This window comes from Mesoplodon bidens (genome assembly GCF_964165515.1).
Source record: "Mesoplodon bidens genome assembly, chromosome: 3".
NCBI classification, from domain to species: domain Eukaryota; kingdom Metazoa; phylum Chordata; class Mammalia; order Artiodactyla; family Ziphiidae; genus Mesoplodon; species Mesoplodon bidens.
The window spans coordinates 98,145,999-98,165,876 of NC_138178.1; the positions used below are offsets into that span (position 1 = coordinate 98,145,999).

A 19,878-nucleotide genomic window follows, 5' to 3' on the forward strand; every position below is an offset into this window, starting at 1 on the left:
AACAGTTCTGGAGCCTGGAAGTCCAAGATCAAGGTGTCGTCAGGTTTGGTTTCTTCAGGGGCCTCTCTCCTTGGCTTGCAGGTGCAACCTTCTCATTGTGTCCTCACGTGGTCTTTCCTTGGAGCTCCTGCATCCCTGGTGCCTCTTCCTCTTCTTATAAGGACACGGGTCATATTGGTGTCCGCTCCCTCCCTAATGGCTTCATTTTAACTCACCTCTTTAAACACCTTATCTCCAAATGCAGTTACGTTCTGGGATTGGGAGTTTAACATATAAATTTAGGGGATGACACAGTTCCGCCTATAATACCTTGTTTTCACCATCAGTATATACACCCTGGAGGCAGCGTAACATATCCACGAAGAACATATTAAGTCAGAAAGGACTGGATTTGAGTTCCACCTTTGCCACTTACTAACAATGTGACCTTAGGCATATTATTAGATTTTGCCGAATCTCAGTTTCTTAACCATAAAGTGGGAATGCTAATAATAGTATCTGCTTCAGTAGGTTTTCGTGAGAATTAAATAAGAGGATACTTGTATGTGCTCAGTTTAGTGCCTAGCTCAATAATTTCTAATTATAGTAATATGAGTGAAGGTGAATTATGAAGCCCTGAGATTTTGATTATAATCAAATCATGGGCATTAACTGACACTTTTCACCTAAAACACAAATTTGCTCTGAGTCTTCCAGAGTTTTCACTAAATGTTTGACTTTTTCTCTAAGTCAGAATTTGATGGACTGTGTAGTTTAGAAGAGTGATGATCCAACAGAATCATGATGATGCTCCCTGACAGATTTTCTATAGTACTAACTTTGAATATATTTTTATTTTTATTTTTTATTTTTTTATTTTTTTTGCGGTACGCGGGCCTCTCAGTGCTGTGGCCTCTCCCGTTGCGGAGCACAGGCTCCGGACGCGCAGGCTCAGCGGCCATGGCTCACGGGCCCAGCCGCTCCGCAGCATGTGGGATCTTCCCGGACCGGGGCATGAACCCGTGTCGCCTGCATCAGCAGGCGGACTCTCAACCACTGCGCCACCAGGGAAGCCCTTTTTATTTTTAATAAATAAATATTGTCATATTTAGAAAATTTGCCCTGACTTTTGCTTCAGCCATGGTCATCATAATAAGTACAGCACAGCCTACCACTTAATTCAATGAGCTCCATTTAATCAAGAGATTAGATCCAGCCCAAAGATTCATGGACTGTTTGCTTCACATAAATGAATCGGTGATTCACGCTTGCTGATCAACCTACCAATACCACCGTTCATAAATGGGAACAGGTCAACCCCTGCTGGAGTGATTATCTGAGGGAGGAGGAGTGGGATGGGCACTGAACAGCTGATGGTTCTTCTCACTTCTGGAGGGGTGCTCTTGAGATGACAGAGTATAGGTGGGCAGGGCAGGGCAACTGTGACACCTCCCTGGGGTCCCTTCAATGCCAGGGATTTACCAAGCCTCAGCTGTCAAAGAACAATAAATTTTCCTTCAAAATATAAAACATAAATCAGTGTTTCACAAACACTGAAAGGCAAGAAGAAACTAAATCCCCATAATAATGAAAAGAATCCTGTTAATTAAATCAGCAAGGTAGAGAGCTTCCCTCCTAGCTCACAGCCCAGCTGAACAGTAGAATACCTTGGAGACTGAAGCTGAAATCCAAGCTTTTTCTAGGTTGCAAGCCAGCATCCTGAGGGAACATTTAGAAGAAAAAAATCCTTAAGCACAGGACAAGTAAACACAATTTTTTTTTTTCTCAGAAGTTCTACTGGGTTATGTTTATCTGGGAAGGGAAGTTGCAAAACAATTTGTAAACCAGGTTCAATATATTTGTGCCAGTCCCTTATCAGATCTGCCACTAGTCAAGGGTAAGCTGAAGGCCGGTTACTGTGAACTACAACATAAAAGCAGATATATGAGCTGCTTAAAGGAAAGGAGAGAAATATGTTATTGCTTCTGATTTTTTTTTTAATTAGTCTTTTCAACCATAGCCTGTTTCAATTTATTTGGCTGTTAGACATCCTGGATCAGATCACTTACAGCAATGATTAAGTGTTTACTTCACACATCTTCCTTTTTGTGTGCAAAGCTATTGATATAGATTTGTGGGTTTTTTTTTAATGCTTGGTTAATTGGCTGCTCTACTAAGAGAGAGGCTGTTAACGGCGGTTGAGGAAAGCTGGAAAAAAAATCGAGGTTAACGTTTCTTACGAATCTATCATGTTTGGGAATTGAGGGCCCTGAAATATTAGTGCCCTCAAGACACTGATAGCAACTTCTGATCCCATCAGTGGGGGCCCTCACAGGGATGAAAGTCATATCCTCTCACCCCAGTCAGCTTTTGGTTTTACTCTCCAAACCAGTTCACTTCCACCCACAATCTACTGACCTTTAAATTGCTTTTGACTGCCAGAGGGAGTGCTTTTCAGATGAACTGGAGTCTGTTCACAGAATCTGAGACTTCCCTTCAGAACTTACCCATATTTGAAAAACCCAAAACTACCCAACTCTCTTCTAGACTTCAACGCTTAACTAATCTTTCACATAATGATTAATCGAATATTAGTTATTGCGTCAGTGTCTTTGAAAAATATGTTATGAAGGGCATAGGATATATTTGCAGTACATCAAAGTTCACTCAGATTTATCTTTGACTACAACAAGGTTGTGTTTTTAATCTTCTGGCACAAGAGTTTTCCTACCATCATCTGCATTCTCCATGTATTAACCTTTATCCTTGTCCAGCCCATAACCACATGTGCACACACCTGGAAAGATCATTTTTCAGGTGAAGGTGTCTACTGCTGCTAGAAGGTGAAAGAGTAGGGTGTAGTTTTATATTGAGAAGGAGAATTGGGTCCACAACCTTTCAGCTCCCACCACACTACCAAATGATTTGACCCTGGAGGTAAGAGTGGCAGAACGAAAGGAAGTAGCCAACAAAATACAGTTCATTCCTAGCTCTCCGTGGCTAAGAGGAGGTGTAAGAAGCAGCAAGTGGCCCACAATATGATATTCAGTTCATTGGATTCCCGGGAGTGGAGCAACACAAGACAGTGGATCCCAACTCAGTCCCAACTGCTTCCCTCTGATGACCCCATCCACAGCCTGTCCTCGGACAGGTTATGGATCACGGTCTGATTTCCTTTCAGCATGGTGTATTTTTTTCCTTCTGATCTTTCACAGTAGTACCTGTGTACTTGGGGGAAAAAAATCTTAATTTTTATTTTAACTGTGTCAAGACAAGAGAGATTTAAAGTCACAAGGCATGTAAGGTGCGTTAATGAAAAGCAAGTGTATGTATGTATGTGCGTGTGTGTGTGTAAATTCAATGTGTGTGCACATTGGCATATCGCAAGAGACAAATTTTGAGGTTTTTAAAATTAGTATTTTTACCGTGTCTTTATAGTCTTTCTCTGCAGGACTTTAAGGAAATAGTTGCTTTAACAGTTTGTTCTTTGGATCTGGCTGGTAGGTGATATAAAAAGCTGTGTTTCACTGGCATTGATAGTGAATATCTTTAATCACAGATACATGACTGACCATCATTTGATGAGGAATAACTCTTTAAGTAAAGACGGTAACTTCCTCCTAAAAGGCTAGAACCTATGATTGTTAATGGAGAATCTTAAACAAAATGCAGATTTTATGCAGATCCAAAATGTATGTCTAGTCGAAAGTTCGCTTTTAATTTCTTAAAATATAAGCTCTTCAAGCACATCTGTAAATTAACTTGGAAAAATAACCAGGCTAACATTCAACATCTACTCTGAAGAGGCAACCAAGCTGAGTGCTAGGAACAAAATAAGTTGGAACTTGATGGCATCAGTAACAGTTCATTTCAAAGAAATTCCACAATTAAATATTAGAAATAATATTATAATTTTACCATAATGTTTAAATATACCCTTTATCTTATTTTGTATATCCATATTTAGTAGAAGTACAAAGTAGCTTTTTCTCTTTTGATTGTAAGTTTTTGAGTGATGAACCAAAGGCAGGTGTGGACAGTGGAAACAAGCACCATAAAAACTGGCCAGCCCCTCTGCTGCCTGGGGGACCACGGTGACACACATAGCCATGCTCTGTGTACACTGACATCGTTTTGACAGTTTAGCACCTTTTTTTTTCCGGAGTTGGGAGTGGGGGTCAAGTCTCCTGGTTAGGAATTTTCAAAGGCCAATTTGTAAAAGGCAAAAATTAAGTTTGCATTCCTTTATATATTTGGATATGACAGATTAAAAGCAAGGCAGGTATGCAGAGCATGTCTAATCCTTCACCAAGGTGGCAGGTCTCAAATGCTTTGATGTCATCTGGTCGCAGGGCCCCTGAGACTTTTCGAGGAACCAAATTCAGCTGACTCTATGTGGCCTGCCTCTCCCTTCTGGTGTTCAAAAAAGAAAGAAAAGGTCCCTGCACCTTCTTGTCTCCTTCGTTTATTGTACGGTTTGCTTTGTTTGTTTGATTTTAAAACTGCCATTATGTGAAAGTGTTGCAAGTATAAATAATTGAGAAGATAACTCTGTAGGGAAACCACTTTTGCTGCCTTTGTGCAAAGGCAGCTCATTATGGCTCTGAGCTGCAGCATTCCGTTAGAGCAATTATGCAACATCAGTATGTCATGGATATTAACCAAGGGGAGTAGATAAGAGACGGGAAGATAATTTTGTAACTTATTTAATTAAATTTATTTGGTTTTTCAAATAGTTCCTCTAGTGTATAATTTACCCAACCTCTCTGTGGTTGCTCTGGTCTTTGCAGGACTGGCATTCAGCATTTGTTTGAGGGCATCCCTCCTCAATTCTGTGTGGACCTACAATGTATTTCTGTTGGGGTTTAATTTCCACCCAAGGAGAGGTTACCCATGAAAATGGAACTGTAATTTGGTCATGAGGTGGTTATCCCCCCCAGGGCTTATATAGCCAGTTAATATATGTTAATACAGAAAAGTGAACAAAAGGTTAAATAAGTGGGTCAGGCTCTGAACGAGTTCTCTACTGCTTACTTCTGCTTAAACGGAAGGAAAAGCCCATAATGGCACTCGCCTTACTTTCACCCCCATCATTTTAAGAATTGCTTTGCCAATCCTTCACAGCAAATAGCAATTTTAAGTGGACCAAAACAGAGCTCAGGGTGTTTGCACTCCATGGTAATGATAGAGTAGCTGTGCTCCCTGGAGTTCAATAAGCCCAACAATTGAGTCATTTTTGCCCCCTGTGAGCGAATCACTGCTGTTAGCCTGAATGACAGGATTGCTTATAGAACTGGAGCCCTTCACCGGGCTGACCTCATCCTGGGACAGCGAGGTTCAGAGGGCAGGCAGGTGGTGTTTAACACAGTTACAAGTAAAAGCTGATTTTGTACTTGTACACTCTGTAAACAAGAAAGCAGGATTGGCAGGGGCGGGGGTGGGAGGGAAGGGGAGGGAGAAGCACTGGATGCGCATTGATGTACTTTATCCAAAGCAGCACTTCCTCTTTTCCTGTCTCTTTTCCCTTCTCATTTCTTCCTTTCCTTAATGTCGTGCTCCCCTCACCATCTTGTCTCTGCCTCTGTCTCTCTCCTCCCCATCTCCCACCCTCCATACATAGAAGTCTCTAACACATGTAATAGACATGCTAAAGTTAGATGGCCACAGCCCAATTTTAGTTCTGATTAATGAAAGATGCAGAGGGTGTTGCCAAAAAAAAAAAAAAACAAAAAACTCCAGATTTAAGATTAGTCTTCAGTTTCTGAATCATTTTTGAAGCATAAATTTTAGGCACACATAGCAAAATACCCAATGATAGTTGTTGTTTTTTTAAAAATATTTCTTTGAGTAAGAAAATATGAGAAAAGTAGCAAAGGGAAAGGTTAGAGAAGACATCCCAGCCTAACGTCATCTCCTAATGATCAAACTACCTTTGAGATAGAGAAATTCTAGAGAACATTTTCAGCCTGCACATTTTTTGGGGTCAAAGGGCAATGGAGTAGTCAGGTTTTATAATAACCTTGGGAGGGGGTATTGTGAACAGGTAATATATAAAACAAGAGCCCTTCAAATGATTCTCTGTCTCTGAGTCTGACTTGGGGAAGTAGGAACATGGAAATCCTATTTTCAAATTGATAAATGGTTTAAAAATACAATTTCGATTAAAAAACCACTGCTTCATTTTTCTTCAAATCCTTGGAACCCTAGTGCCCCTCAAAATCTTAATAACTACAGTTAAGAATTGATTGGTACCATCATTCCCTCTTAGAGATTCATAATATTAGCCTATTAAAAAGCTATTAAAAGCTGTGACATCACTTGCAGCAGAGAACACATCTTTACTTTGTTTCACTTAGTGCTGTTTCCCTACCACACTTTGACCTACCACCTTTGTTTTGGAGAAACACCTGTTGACACCAGTGTCCTTCAGAGCACAATTTGGGAAAATTTCCTGAGAAAGATATAGTGAGAAAAAAATATTTTAAGAAAGTTTTCTATTCTTCTTTCCTTTCTCCATCTCACAAACCTTCCTCCTTCACTTTCTACTCACTATTCCTCTGTCCCCAAACACACACACACGTGCGCACACACACACACACACACACACACCAGAATACTCCACTGACCTCAGTTCCCATTACTCCCAGCTTATTCTCTTCTCTCAGTCAACTGGACTTATCATGCCCCAATGTTCACCAGCCTAGAAAAGTCTGGTGCCCACTTTCTGCCAAGTCAAGTCCTTCTCTTCCTTCAACCCTGTACACAAGACTTGCCTGGCATCTCTAATGCCCAGATGGATTCACACCTTTCAGCTAATGCCTCTAGTCTGTATCTTTAGTGGTTTTTGAGTGCAAAGATAAGTACACAGAGCCAGGAAGCCAGAGTTATTTCCCATATTAGCTCGGCCCTATTCTAGGGAATATTGTTTCATCAGGGTTTCAGCTATTCAGCCACTTGCCAAGTGAGGACAAGAAAATCCCTCTGGGCTCTTCCATTCTCAATTCAACATTATTTCCAAGACATAGGAACCTTGTTTTCATTCAGCCATTTAGTTATTCATTCACTATACATTTTATTGAGAATGTACTGCATGCTTGACACACTCTCAATAACATAGAATTAAGATGTGGTTCTGATTTCTAGGGCTACCTGGTGGGAAGCTGGACACGTAAATTGTGATTATAGTATTGAATAAATGCTGTGATGGGCCTGTGAGCTATAAGTGCTGCTGACTGAAGAAGTGCTTCTTACTCAAACTGTGGAATCAGAGAAGTTACCTCAAAAAGCTGTTCTCTGATAAGAATTTTGAAGGGTGTGTTGACCAGATAGCCATGGGAGAAAGGCCATCCCAGACCGAAGAAATAGTGTGTTCCTAGCGTGTTAGCATATTAACTTTATACTTATTAATTGCCTTTTTGTTTATATGTACATTACTGTATAGCAGTTAAACCAATTTGTAAATTAAATTATTTTTACGTTACTTTATCTTTACTGTGAAAATGGAGATCATTCAAATGCTATCATTTCTTTTTTTTTAAAAGGTTTTTTTTTTTTTTTAATATATATATTTATTTATTTATTGGCTGTGTTGGGCCTTCGTTTCTGTGCAAGGGCTTTCTCCAGTTGCGGCGAGCAGGGGCCACTCTTCATCGCGGTGCGCGGGCCTCTCACTGTCGCGGCCTCTCTTGTGGCGGAGCACAGGCTCCAGACACACAGGCTCAGTAGTTGTGGCTCATGGGCCCAGTTGCTCCGCGGCATATGGGATCTTCCCAGACCAGAGCTTGAACTCGTGTCCCCTGCATTGGCAGGCAGATTCTCAACCACTGCGCCACCAGGGAAGCCCTTCTATTTCTAATAGTAAGCCACTTTAGGAAATTCTGATAGATGTGAAATGTGAATATGCAAAAAAAAAGATCCTTTCAAATTGTAGTACAAAGTGTTTGTTTCTTTCTCTGTTGGAGACTATAGCTTTGTCTGGAACACAGGAATCAACGGTTGATGGCTTTATTTCTCTGCAAATCAGGGGAAAGAAATCCACTAACCCTCTAAAGCTAAAATATTTAAGGATTAAAGCAGATGTGGCATAACTGCTGGTTTGCTGAGTCTCTTGTGATTTATAAAGATATATTTTATGTCTTTTATGATTACGGGATGATGCTAAAAATTGTGTGGGTAATAATACCGTCACATTGGAAAGACTGCATATAACATCTCTGAAGAAGATACAGAATGCTACCCAGCTGCAAATCAAAGTAAAAGATGTTTAATTTGTTATTAAGAAAAGGCAGTCAAGAAATTTTATTTGGAATTTGGTCTTTGATGTCTGATCATCATAAATGTGAAGACATTAAGTCATATGGTTATGAATAGTTTTTTTGCCTCTTGACATAATGGGATATGTTTTCATAATAATTTTTTAAGATTTTTGTTAGATGTATAGCTGTTAGAACTACAGTTTATTTGAAGTGACCTTGAAATTTTTTAAATCTTTGATTTTTCCCCCTTTGGCACCTGGACTAGATGCCAGTATAAACTGGTTAAATACCATTTGGTTTAAACAGAAAGACTGTACCATATATGTGTATTTATGATATTTTGTTTGTTGGATCTTTTTCTTAATATTACTTGACTTTCTGTGTTTTAATCTCATTTTTTTTTTCTTATTTTGGGTTGAAGCCACTCTAAAGCTTAACACCTAGGAGATTTCTCACTTATGGTTCCCTTTAAAAGTGCTAAAATCTCAGCCTCTCAAACAAGAGACCAAGCTACAATTTAAAGAAAGCAGTGGTATTGATAAAGGGCCCTAAGAATGTTGCCACTTTCCTCATGTGTCTTCTGCCACATTCCTTCTTTTAAACCAGCAGGAGAGTTGGAAGAAGGATAAGAGGCTGGCCCATCCAAACACTCCTGGCATGCCATGCTGGTCTCTGAGGTCTCCCCTGCTGCTTTAGAAAAAGGAGCCCCACAGACAAATGAAAGGGCCACGGGGACATTCTCATGCAAGCCCCTTCCCTCCAAACACCAAGTGGCTGTAGATTGCTGGTGTTGGGATGGTTTGGCCTGAGTTGAAGAATAGACACTTGAGAACCATTTGTTTCCACACCATTTTGGGTGAAGTGCTATAGTTTTCACTTTAAAAGCCCATTTAAAAAGAAAAATACTGTTTGAAAGGAGGACACAATTTGGAAGCCATCACACTTAATGGAGTCCCTTTTCAATGTAACACTTTGTCCTATCAATTCTCTTCTAAATTAGTTGTCACTACCTGGAGAAAACCCACCCTTAATTGTCTTAAAAACAAACAGTCTCCCATATATTTTTCCTATCCCCAATCTTTAAAACTCTTATGGAACTTCCACAAAGTATGACGTGAAACACAATTTGTTTAGCAGTACACAGTACACTATTACCATTGGCCTCTAAATCCAGTCAGACAAATTATCTCAGAATTAAAAGAAAAAGCAAGCTGGACCCAATAGGAATAAAGGTTTTTACTGACAATTAACTTGACCAGCCATTGTTAGATAAAGGACTTGGTAAAATCTGCAGGATCTATGAAGAGGAAGTAATTCTTCTGGAAGTAGTTAGGCAGTTTATTATACTTGTTGCCACAGCCTGAAGTATTCATCTAGTTTTGGAGATTTGAGGAGATGAGAGGGTTTTGAAGTTAAAGTCGCTTCTTTCTAGACTTTCACTCTTCTTTTGTCCTTTGTCTTGAGTGGCCTGACTAGCTTCTCAGCCTGAAAGTCCTACTGTCAACTCAAAGGCAACATCTGGAAAGCTGGGTTTGCCTCTCCTCATCACAACAAGTAGGAATTCCTCTGAAATTTCCAATTTTCATCAAGTGTATACCATAGCATACCAGACATAGATTCTCAGGTTTATCCTTTTAATATCGTTTATATTTGTATCTTTTCTTTGCCAACTAAGCACAGTTCATCAGCAGTTCGCCAAGCCACATGGCCTACTTCTTTTGTATTTCTACCGCCTTAGTCTGAGTTCACTTTATTTCCCTCTTCTGCTTGGATTAGAATAGCTTTCTACCGTTTAGCTTCTATCTTCTCATCAACTCATACATAGCTCTCAGAAATACATCTTCCTCAAGCACCATATTTCATCATTCCACTCTTCAGGAATTTCAGAGGTTCAATTTGTTACTCAAGAACTTTCACCCAGGTGGGGGAAATGGGGAGATGTTGGCTAAAGGATACAAACTTCCAGTTAGAAGATGAATAAGTTCTGGGAATCACAGCCTGGTGATGATAATTAACAGTCTCGTATCATGTACTTGAAAGTTGCTAAGAGAATAGATCTTAAATGTTCTCACCACGAAAAAGAAATGGTAATTATGTGATGTGATGGAGGTGTTAGCTAATGCTATAGTGCTAATCATTTTGTAATATATAAATGTGTCAAATCAACACGTTGTATACCTTAAGCTTACACAGTCTTACATATCAAACTTACACAATGTTACATATCAATTACATCTCCATAAAGCTGGAAAACTAAAAACTCCTCCACCAGCTTGTCTATTAACTGTGGCCATGTGTTCCAGACCAAAACCAGGAGCCTGTCTGAATTCAGTTCCTGCACCCTCCCTTGCACACAGCCTGATCTGCCTCAGTGTCTTCACACACACCATTTCCTTATTTCCTTCCTTCCCAATAATCTATATGCTTTTAATCTGGTCCAACTTGCCCCCTCCAAGAATCCGGTGATTAACCGTCATCTGACTTCTCTAATTGACTCCATCACACTTATTTACTGAGTGTGGACTGCGATGATTTGTAATTATTATGTATTCTCAAATTGTGCTTTTCAATTTGTTTCTATGGTTGCAAAGAGAAAAATCTTTAAAGGCTTGAACTGCATTTTTAAAATTTTAAATAATATGGACACAGTCATATAATTATATACTTACATATTATATATAATTTCTTATTATATATGATCTTGCCATATTTTGTTATTAAACTTGTCTTTTGTTAGGTACAGAACGTAGAAGATTTATCAGAGTGTGACACATGTACAGATTACTGTGGAGCTTAATACTTACTCATTCTAAAGTTTTTAGGACCAAAAAAGGTTGAAAAGAGGCCTTACATAATCCCTGCTCTCTACACCTTGCTGCCTTCCTACCCCCTCACCTTTCCCCTCCAGAACCCAGTCTCTCCCTGGGATACGTATGCACTCCCAGAGAAAGCTCTACTAGGACAGTTCTCTGGACATTGAGGCGGTGGGTGCTGAATAACTGTTGACTGACCCCTGGGGAACATAGGATAAAGCAAGGAACGAAGTTGAGAAAAATGTCTCTTTGCCCTGGAAAGTGAGAAAGGGGAGAAGAGAGCAAACACTAGAACATGGCATGATGGCAGAAAAACAAGGATTTTTAGCAGCTTTTCTTTTCTCCATCATTTTCAGCATTCCCACTGCCTACAAAGTTTCTGTCTTTGACCTATGTGGTTATATGTCTAAATATTCTAGAGTTGATAACCCTTCTTACGCTTCCTTTCAGCAGCAGCAGAACAGAAAACTTAGCCAGGTGTTAATCTCTGCAAAGTTTATTGCCTGCCTGGTGTGTGTGTGTGTATATACACATACATATACATACATGTATGCGTATGTGCGTGTATACACACAGAGATACGTACATGCATATGGCTAATGACTTCTCACAGTTTATCTCAAGGCCACGTTGTTTCCTGTTCCACTTGGTTGACAGGACATCTCTGACGTGACAGATGTATCCACTGAGAACGGGATCATGCGTTTGAAACCAGTTTAATTCTTAGCAAGGCGATGCATATGGCTTATGGAGATTTTGTGGTTGATTTTTTTCCCTTATATATTACTCAGGGAAGCCTGTGTCAGTATAAATCAGTGGTAACGAAATCAACATTATGGCATCTTTGATACTGCATTTGTGAAAGCTTTTCAGGATGTTGTTTAATTCGGGGCTTAATGATTGATATTATAGACAGTGAATAAACATTTTTGATGGATCTGTTTGCTCACAGATTAAAAAAATCGAATCCCTTTTTCTCTTGGATTTAGTGCCGTTGAAGAGGAAACAGTTCAAATGTGGTCATCATAGGCTGGTGGCACCAAAAGTAGAAACTCACTTAGGGTAAAATTTGCTGTCAGGAAAAATGGAGCATTCTTTCTCAACTCAGGAACGCATGGTTCATGCGAGCTTGCTTGTAGATGGTTGCTACAATAAGACTCCTTTCATACAGGTGTGTTTATGCCCCAGGCTTGCTGGCCACAGTCCATTCCATTTACAGAAGCTGAATTAAACAATAACTACCGCATTGCAAAAAATGGTGGGGAGAGGGGGAGAGGAGGGGGAAAGGTGAGCGTCAAAGGAGATGCCTGAGAGCTTTGTTCGGGCCAAGAAAAACCCTGTTGCAATTGTCAGAGCTTGTTGATGTTGCCGGCAACGGCACTTTTTTTTTCTCCTGGATTTTGTGGTTCTGCCTTAGGAAAGAAAGTAAAATAGAACGGAAGAACAAAGTCCTACTCTATAAATCAGCAGCTGCTCCTTGCCAGATCAAAGGAGTGACATTTTTGCTCCTGGACTACTTGTCCACTTGAGGGCTTGACAGGCAGCTAACAGCTGGCCTGCTAGACTGTATGGGAGAATCCGCCTACATCTTCTTCCGAGCAGATGACAAGCTAATCAAAGAGATATCCATAGCATAGGGCATGTAAGTGCACCTTGATCTCCTCAAACATAGCTAATACATAATTACTAAACAGCTTGGTGTATTTTTTGGCAAGTTAATGCTTAGGTGGCTTCCACTGAGAAGTAGGATATAGAATTAATACTCCAATCAAAGGTGATGTTGAAAGCTAAAGAGATACTAGATTTGTCAGGATCTTCTCCTGTTAGCGCAAAATGGCCAGGAACATGATGAGAACTGGCTAAAATGTGTGTAACTGATTGTCAAGTGACTGGTTGATTTTTCGAAGCCCAGTCAGGCAGTAGTGTTCAGATAGATGAACAGGTACTTGATAATTGGTAATTTTGAGAACAATTACTCCTGCTTTTTATGCTGATAGAGCCGAACAAAGCTGTAGATGTATCTTCTGTGTCTGTAAAGAATTGCTTTCAGAAGCACTATTAGGAGTGTAGGTATACAGATCTGGAATTTTAATGTCAGTAGTAAAACTTTCAGAGTAATTCAGTTTCTAGTTGATTTCCATCTGCAATAAATCATGTACAGGATGAGGTAATATACTACAACTTATGTCTATTGACTTAGTGTTTTATCTTTAAGAGGATAGATCCTAGATATGAATAGCTAAGGATCTTTGTGTATTTTCTCCTCCCTTGCTTTCAAGTAGCTTTGAAAGATCACTTTTATAGTGCATGATAAATAGCCTCACATGAATAATCTGATAGCATTCTGGAAGAGTAACAGTGCTTCAAAATCATAACCTGCTGGGATATTTTGTTACGCGCCATTGGGTGTGATTATACTTATGGAATAGTGTTTATTGTTGCTCAGTATTATAAAGAAAATAAAAGATAATTCCCTATCTTAGAGGAATTTCTCAAATACTTTTATTAAAAAGTCTCTACTGTTGGCTGTATATGCCTTAGTCAAATAGGATGCCAAATTCTCCAGGTCATTTTAAACACTTTTTAAATTATGAAAATAATCATACTTATTATTAAAAACTCAAACAGATCAGAATTACATGAAATAAAAATAGAAATCTACCATTTTCCTGCTATCCATTCCTGAGAGCGAACAGTTTCCACAAGAACACTTTATTGGTTCAACTTTTCCTTTAGGAGGTACCAATGGAGTAAAATGTATTAAATTATTATAAATTGTTTGTTGCCCAAGACAAGTGATTAAAGGACTGTTTAGATCTGACATAACTAAAGAGAGTAGTATGTGCATTTTCACAGCTAAGGTTCTTGATTACAACTTGATCTTTGCAAGTTTCTATTCTTAGTAAGAGTACTGGATCATGTATTTGGTATGTGACCTAGAGCAGAAACTCTCAAACTTAAATATGCGTGCGTCAACTGGAAATCTTTTAGAATATTGATTCAGATTCAGTAGTGCCATGGTGGGGACCACTATATTTCTGCAGTTCTAACAAGCTTGAGGTGATGTTGATGTGGCTCGTCCATGGAACACAGAGTTGCAAGGATCTAGAGAACCGTTAAGAGAGTGATTGCAAAATAGCTCGCCCCACTACCCAGTCCCCCCAGGAGATTCCCACTCCAGTGTCTAAAATCCCCACCATGGCATTATACACTTGTATTAGCTGTAATCTCTGGGAAGACCCCATGTCATGGACACATGCTACCTGCAGGGGTACAGCACATTATTACCCTGTTATCAACTCAACATGGCTTTGTTTAATAATAACCCACCTAGTCTGAATTATTGCCCGTAAGAGAACAGAGCTCTTTAGGAGGGGACATGAGATAGATGCATTTTGAGTGTAAGCTAACATTTAACGAGCCCTTACTGTGTGCCAGGTACTGTGGCACAAAGATTTTACGTGCAATATCTCCCTTAATCCTCAAAAGCAACCTGGGCCCAACTATTGCCCCAGCTTATAGATGGGAATCAAACTGAGGCTTAGAAGTTTACATAGACTTGCCCAAGGTGACACAACAAGGAAAGGGCAGAAAATATGAGCCCATGCTCTTCATCACTTTGCTCTACAGAGAAGTCTGGAATATGGAACAATAACTGAGAAGCGTTTACCCAAAGTAGGGTATTTTAGTAAAGAATCTATGTGTACCCTCCTAACCTGAGGGAAGAATTAGATAAAAGAAAGAATTTTGAAAGAACACATTAGAAGGTCATCAGAAGATAAGCATGAGCTACTTGATAATTTTGCCCAGGGCCTTTCATGTCAGCATAAACACTCCACTGCTCAAGGCCTATTCATAAAGCTACAAAAGGTGTGTGATTCCAGATTAATATCATGTTTTCATATTGTAAATTTATAAGTATTAGCTCATGGTGTTTTGAGAGCTGTAGACCAATCTAGTATCTTTCAAATTATAAATGAAGCTGTAGCTCTGGGAAATTAATTATGAACCATGAATGTGTCCCTAAGTAGCCCATGGATCTCATTTGTTTACCATACTTTGCTCACAGTTGTCTGGGAGAAAAGACCCACTTATCTGGCCACCTGTGAAAAACTTATGTTTGAGACATGACTCAATCATCTGTGTGTCAGGCTACACATTCAAAGGCATTAAACCTGCTTAATTCACTGATTCAGCCTTTTCAGTGTATCTCATTGAGAAAGCCCCACTCTTACCCATAACCACACACAGAAAAAGACATGCTTTCTTTGTGAACTAAGAAAAAAAATGAAGAAACTTGATAACTGACTTGCCCCTGTTGAGGCTTCATTGCTGTACACCCCAACCAGTAGCAAGCTTTGTGAATAAGCACCTTCACTGATGAGTCTCATCGCTGGGGAAAGTGGAGAAACAGAGGTTTTTCATTTTGTAACAGGTCCCTAATCCCCAAGCTGCCTATAACACCTCTTCCCAATTGATCGGATCCCTCTTCAGCAGTTCAGCCCCCCTCCTTAACCAGACCAAACCATGCAAAAGCTTCAATTCTGGGGATTCTTGATTCCCCCTCAGAGGGTTTCAGGGCTGGCATCTTTCCAGTTGACTCCAGGGAAGCCTGCGCTTTCTAACAAAAGGAATGCTGCCGAAAGGAATGGGTTACCAGGTGAGGCATGAAGTTAGTGAACCAGAAAGAGGGATTTATCAGCCATTTAAAAAGAGGGAGAAAGAGAAAGGAAAAGGAATCAACCAACAATCAGGAATGACACCTAAGTCTACTTCTATCAATCTGAAATATGCTGGGGAGTGAAAACACTTTAAAAGAAAAATCACCACGGTCAGATTTTGGTTGCCGAAAAGTTTGGCTCTTTTGTTGGGGCTTAAGGTGGGGTTGTGGGAGAGGTCTCCAGAAGACCTCTCTCCAACAAGACAAGATGAGATTTCAATGATATTTTCCTCTCTTGGGTTTATTCTTTTTAATATATAGATATATATTTTTTCACTCTAAGTTGACTCAAAAAGTCCTCATGATTCTTGGAAAGTCATTGAATTTATTTCTATAATTAAGTTATTTTTAAACTAACCGTCTAAGTATATAATTTTTAAGGATCACACATACTAATGCATTTTCTATTTTAGTAAAATTTAATGAGAAAGTAGATAGTCTTAGTAGATCCTCTCCAGAGCTTTTGTGAACCTGGATACTAACTTTGTGTTCAATACAAATCAATGGAACTAGTGTACTTTAGGGTACTCATTCCCTAAGGAGTCACTAATGGAATTATCTCTAGCCCTTAAAAAAAGTCACAATGAGGCTAATGAAAAATATTTTTTAAGTGAAATCTGGATAAGGCACTAGGCTTACTAGCACATTTATGGCATTTATCATATATGGCATATTTTACATGCAAGTTGTACAAACCTCAGAATGCTTTTAAGAGCTATCTAAGAAGACTTTGTGATTTCGGGTGAAATAGTTTGTACCAATAGAAAAGTATATGTCTTCAACTTCAAAATCATTCTGGGATGACATTACAACTTAGAGAATTTTTTAATATCAGATACAGATGAAAAACCTAACAGTCTTTGGATTGGAAATAACTTGCGGGGGTTTTCATTAAAGTTGGGTGCAGCTTGCTGCATTTTGGTTAGTTGGATGTCTTCAGCAATTTTTCAAATGTTTTGGGTTTGGCAAAGTCCAAAATGTTTTTGCCAACACCCTCTTTTCCCCTTAGTTTTTAAACCCGTGTGAAATTCAAGGATAACTTAATCCATATGTGTCTGATTCATTTACACTTAACTCATCAAAATGTTATTTTGTAAGACCCATTTAATAGCCAAGAAACCTTTTGAGCCTTTTAAGATGTCTTTTGTCTTTGAACCAGTGAGCTGCATTTTTCCATATGAATGGAGCTTGGACCTTGAAAGATGGAAGATCAGTCTGTTTTCAACTTAGACTCTTCAGATTTTAAGTAGAATCAAAACTTGATATTCTGTTTACTGTTTGAGCACTGAATACCTTCATTTTAAAATATAGATCAGAGGAAGTGGAAAAATGTTCATGTTATGTAATTTTGGGGAAAGACCATATTTGGAAATTTCACATTACTGATATTAAAGAAATAAAAATTACTCCTAATTTGATTTTTTATATCTATAATTAAATGGCTTCATTTTATGTACATGGGTGTGTTTTCTAATAGTGGCCTGTGGATCATCAGTGCAGTGGGGTAATTTCATTTTTTAGTGTTACAGTGTTCTTACAGTCAGCTCATTAATTGGTAATTTTAATAGTAACAACTATGGTGTTTATAAGATATCCCAAGATCAGGGGAGTTGACAATTGGCAGGAGTTGTATGTTAAGAGATTTCTGAAAAATTGGGGCCCATATGTTTTTTAAATTCTGCGTGATTTGAAAGAATGTGGTAGAATCAGGAATCTGGCAAGATACAGCACTACGGATCACAAACATTGTTTGAGAACAACAATTCAGAGAGGCTAACTGGAGCCCTAGTGAAAAAAGCAAAATCTCTATGACCCTTTGTAAAAGGATCTAGTGAAAACCTTCAGAGGCTTCTCTGCCTATTTGTTTAGTAGAACTGGGGGAAGAAAGGCCATCGCCATAACTGCTAGTGAACATCCAGTCCATGCCATGGTAACTAGTTGAAAATGTAACACTGGAGTGGCATTTCCAAGTTCAGCGCTTCTATAAAGACCTGAGAGCACACAGATTGCTTTTTTTAATGTTCTGCATTGTTGTGGATCCCCCATTGAACAACCTTTTGAGATGACCCCGTTTTTACTAATGTAAACATTCTGACTAGTATCCAAAGAAATGACCTTTGAGTGAACCTCTAACCTTCCCCGTAATTATTTGTTTGAAGACAGTGTGGAGTTCTCCTGCTGAGAACTAAGGACCATGATGCCTTGCGGCTCTGTGAGGAAGGGAGTGTTTGGGGGAACTGGAGAGAAAGACATAAATAAGCGAACAACCTCCAGATGTAAATAATAAAAGAGTAAAAGGGTGAAATTAAAAAGGGAAAAAATAGCAATTCATTTTACCTAAAGAGTTGGCCTATAGGAAAAAAACAAAACCGGGATTAGTGGCACATAAAAAGAGGTGAAACCCCTGCCATGTGTGTCTTCCATTAGAAACTTCAAGGAGCAGAGGAAAGGTTTCTCCTCTCCTGAGCATCTCAATTGGTCTTAACCTGAGCTGATGAAAAGAGTTCTGGGGGTGGAACTCTCAGGTCAGTCCTCCTTGGTCCCAGTAAAAGCAGTGAGGGAAAGAGTAGACCATTAAGTTCCTTCTCCGATTTGAGGGATACTTCCAGAAGGCTTTGTGATCTATCTGGTCAGATATTCCTCAGCACCACTTAAGGTGCCCAGTGGGAAGAAATACGCAGTTTCCACTCCCTTTTTGTTTTCACCTCTCATAAGCTGTCACTTTCTTCCCCAAACCTGAGGGGGTGTGACGTTTTTTGACAAGCTGAGCTACCTTTTCTTAAGTAATAAAGAAGTTGATTGTTTGCCAAACAAACCCCATATGCAAAAGACTCCTTTGGTTTTCTAGAGGCTATTTTTCTTCAGTCTAATTGTATTCCCACCAGAGTGCCCACAGGAGGCCTGAACAGGTGTGGGCTGCTGTCCTCCACAGAAGGGACTTGAACGCCATAGGAGCGCAGAGCTGCCAACACACTAGAATTTTCCTGGCTAATTTCAAAGAATGAGTTTTCAGTTCGTGCCTGTGACCCCATGTAGACTCATTAATCATGAAGTCCCCCTGCACTTAAGATTTGAAACTGGGAATACTGGGAAACGTCATCCATGGGTATATTTTGCAGGAACAGCTAGCTATGTGCTAGGCATCCCCCCGCCTCCATGTCCCCCCTGAAAACATGCAGCCCGTGAATCCTGTGCATCAGCTCAAGCGTGTGGGGAATGCATGTCATTAAATGCATGGGGACAGGGGTATAACTCGCAAATGGTAGAAAATTGTTTTGTTTTTATTAAATTTGGAGAAATAAAGGAGATTTCTTATCATCTTACTCTGTACATGAATATTTGATGGGCATTATTAAACATTAAAGTAACATGAAGTAGGCACTTATTTTTGGATTTCCAGCAAAATTAGATCCAGGCTTCTATACGAAATAAGTGCTTCTCCTTTACATTCCTGTGATTCAGCCACCACCTGATTTGAAAATGTTTCTTGGACTCTAATATCAACCATGTGTACCTGAGGCTCTGTCTTTCTAGTGGGTTGAAAGGTGGCTGGGTTTATGGTTGGCAGTTACCTTATCCCTGCCCTGGGTGTCCCAGCTTAGACTGGAAAGGCCGCCCCCAGCTGGCACTGACCTCTAAGTGACCCCTAACTTTACAGGCTTAAACTGCAGGAGTTGCCAAAGAGCAGAAGTCTTTCTGGCCAGCACTTATTACTGCTGTGTTGGTGATAAAACTTCAGACAGCCTAATTGATGGCTTTGCTGACCTAACAATACCTTGTGAAAGCCGAGTGCCAGAGCCTGGTCTCCATTTATGACCAGCTGCAAGGGGAAGCTGGGTCTCCCTATGATGGCGGGTTTAGGGAAAGGGGGAATATCTTCCAGCCTGTGAACTTTAACCAGATTCCGACTTGTTCAAGAGGCAGAAGCACAATTGCAAATTAATAGAAGTTTTCTCAGGGAAAACTTTTTTCCCTTCCTGAGCCTTTTTAGCAAGTCAGCTTTGAGTTGATTATGAGATGATGGAGGAGATGATCCAGTCAGCTATTTTTGAACATGGAGAGGGAAAATTGCCTTTGAATTAAAAAGATAATTTTCGGTAGATGCTTGACT

At 39.6% G+C, this 19,878-nt stretch overlaps 1 protein-coding gene across 5 annotated transcripts in view; it reads left to right on the forward strand.

Annotated features, from left to right (window-relative positions):
- The window catches only part of MEIS2 (Meis homeobox 2), a 203,575-nt gene that overhangs the window by 177,972 nt on the left and 5,725 nt on the right, over window positions 1-19,878 (forward strand). The gene's annotated exons all lie outside the window — the stretch shown is intronic.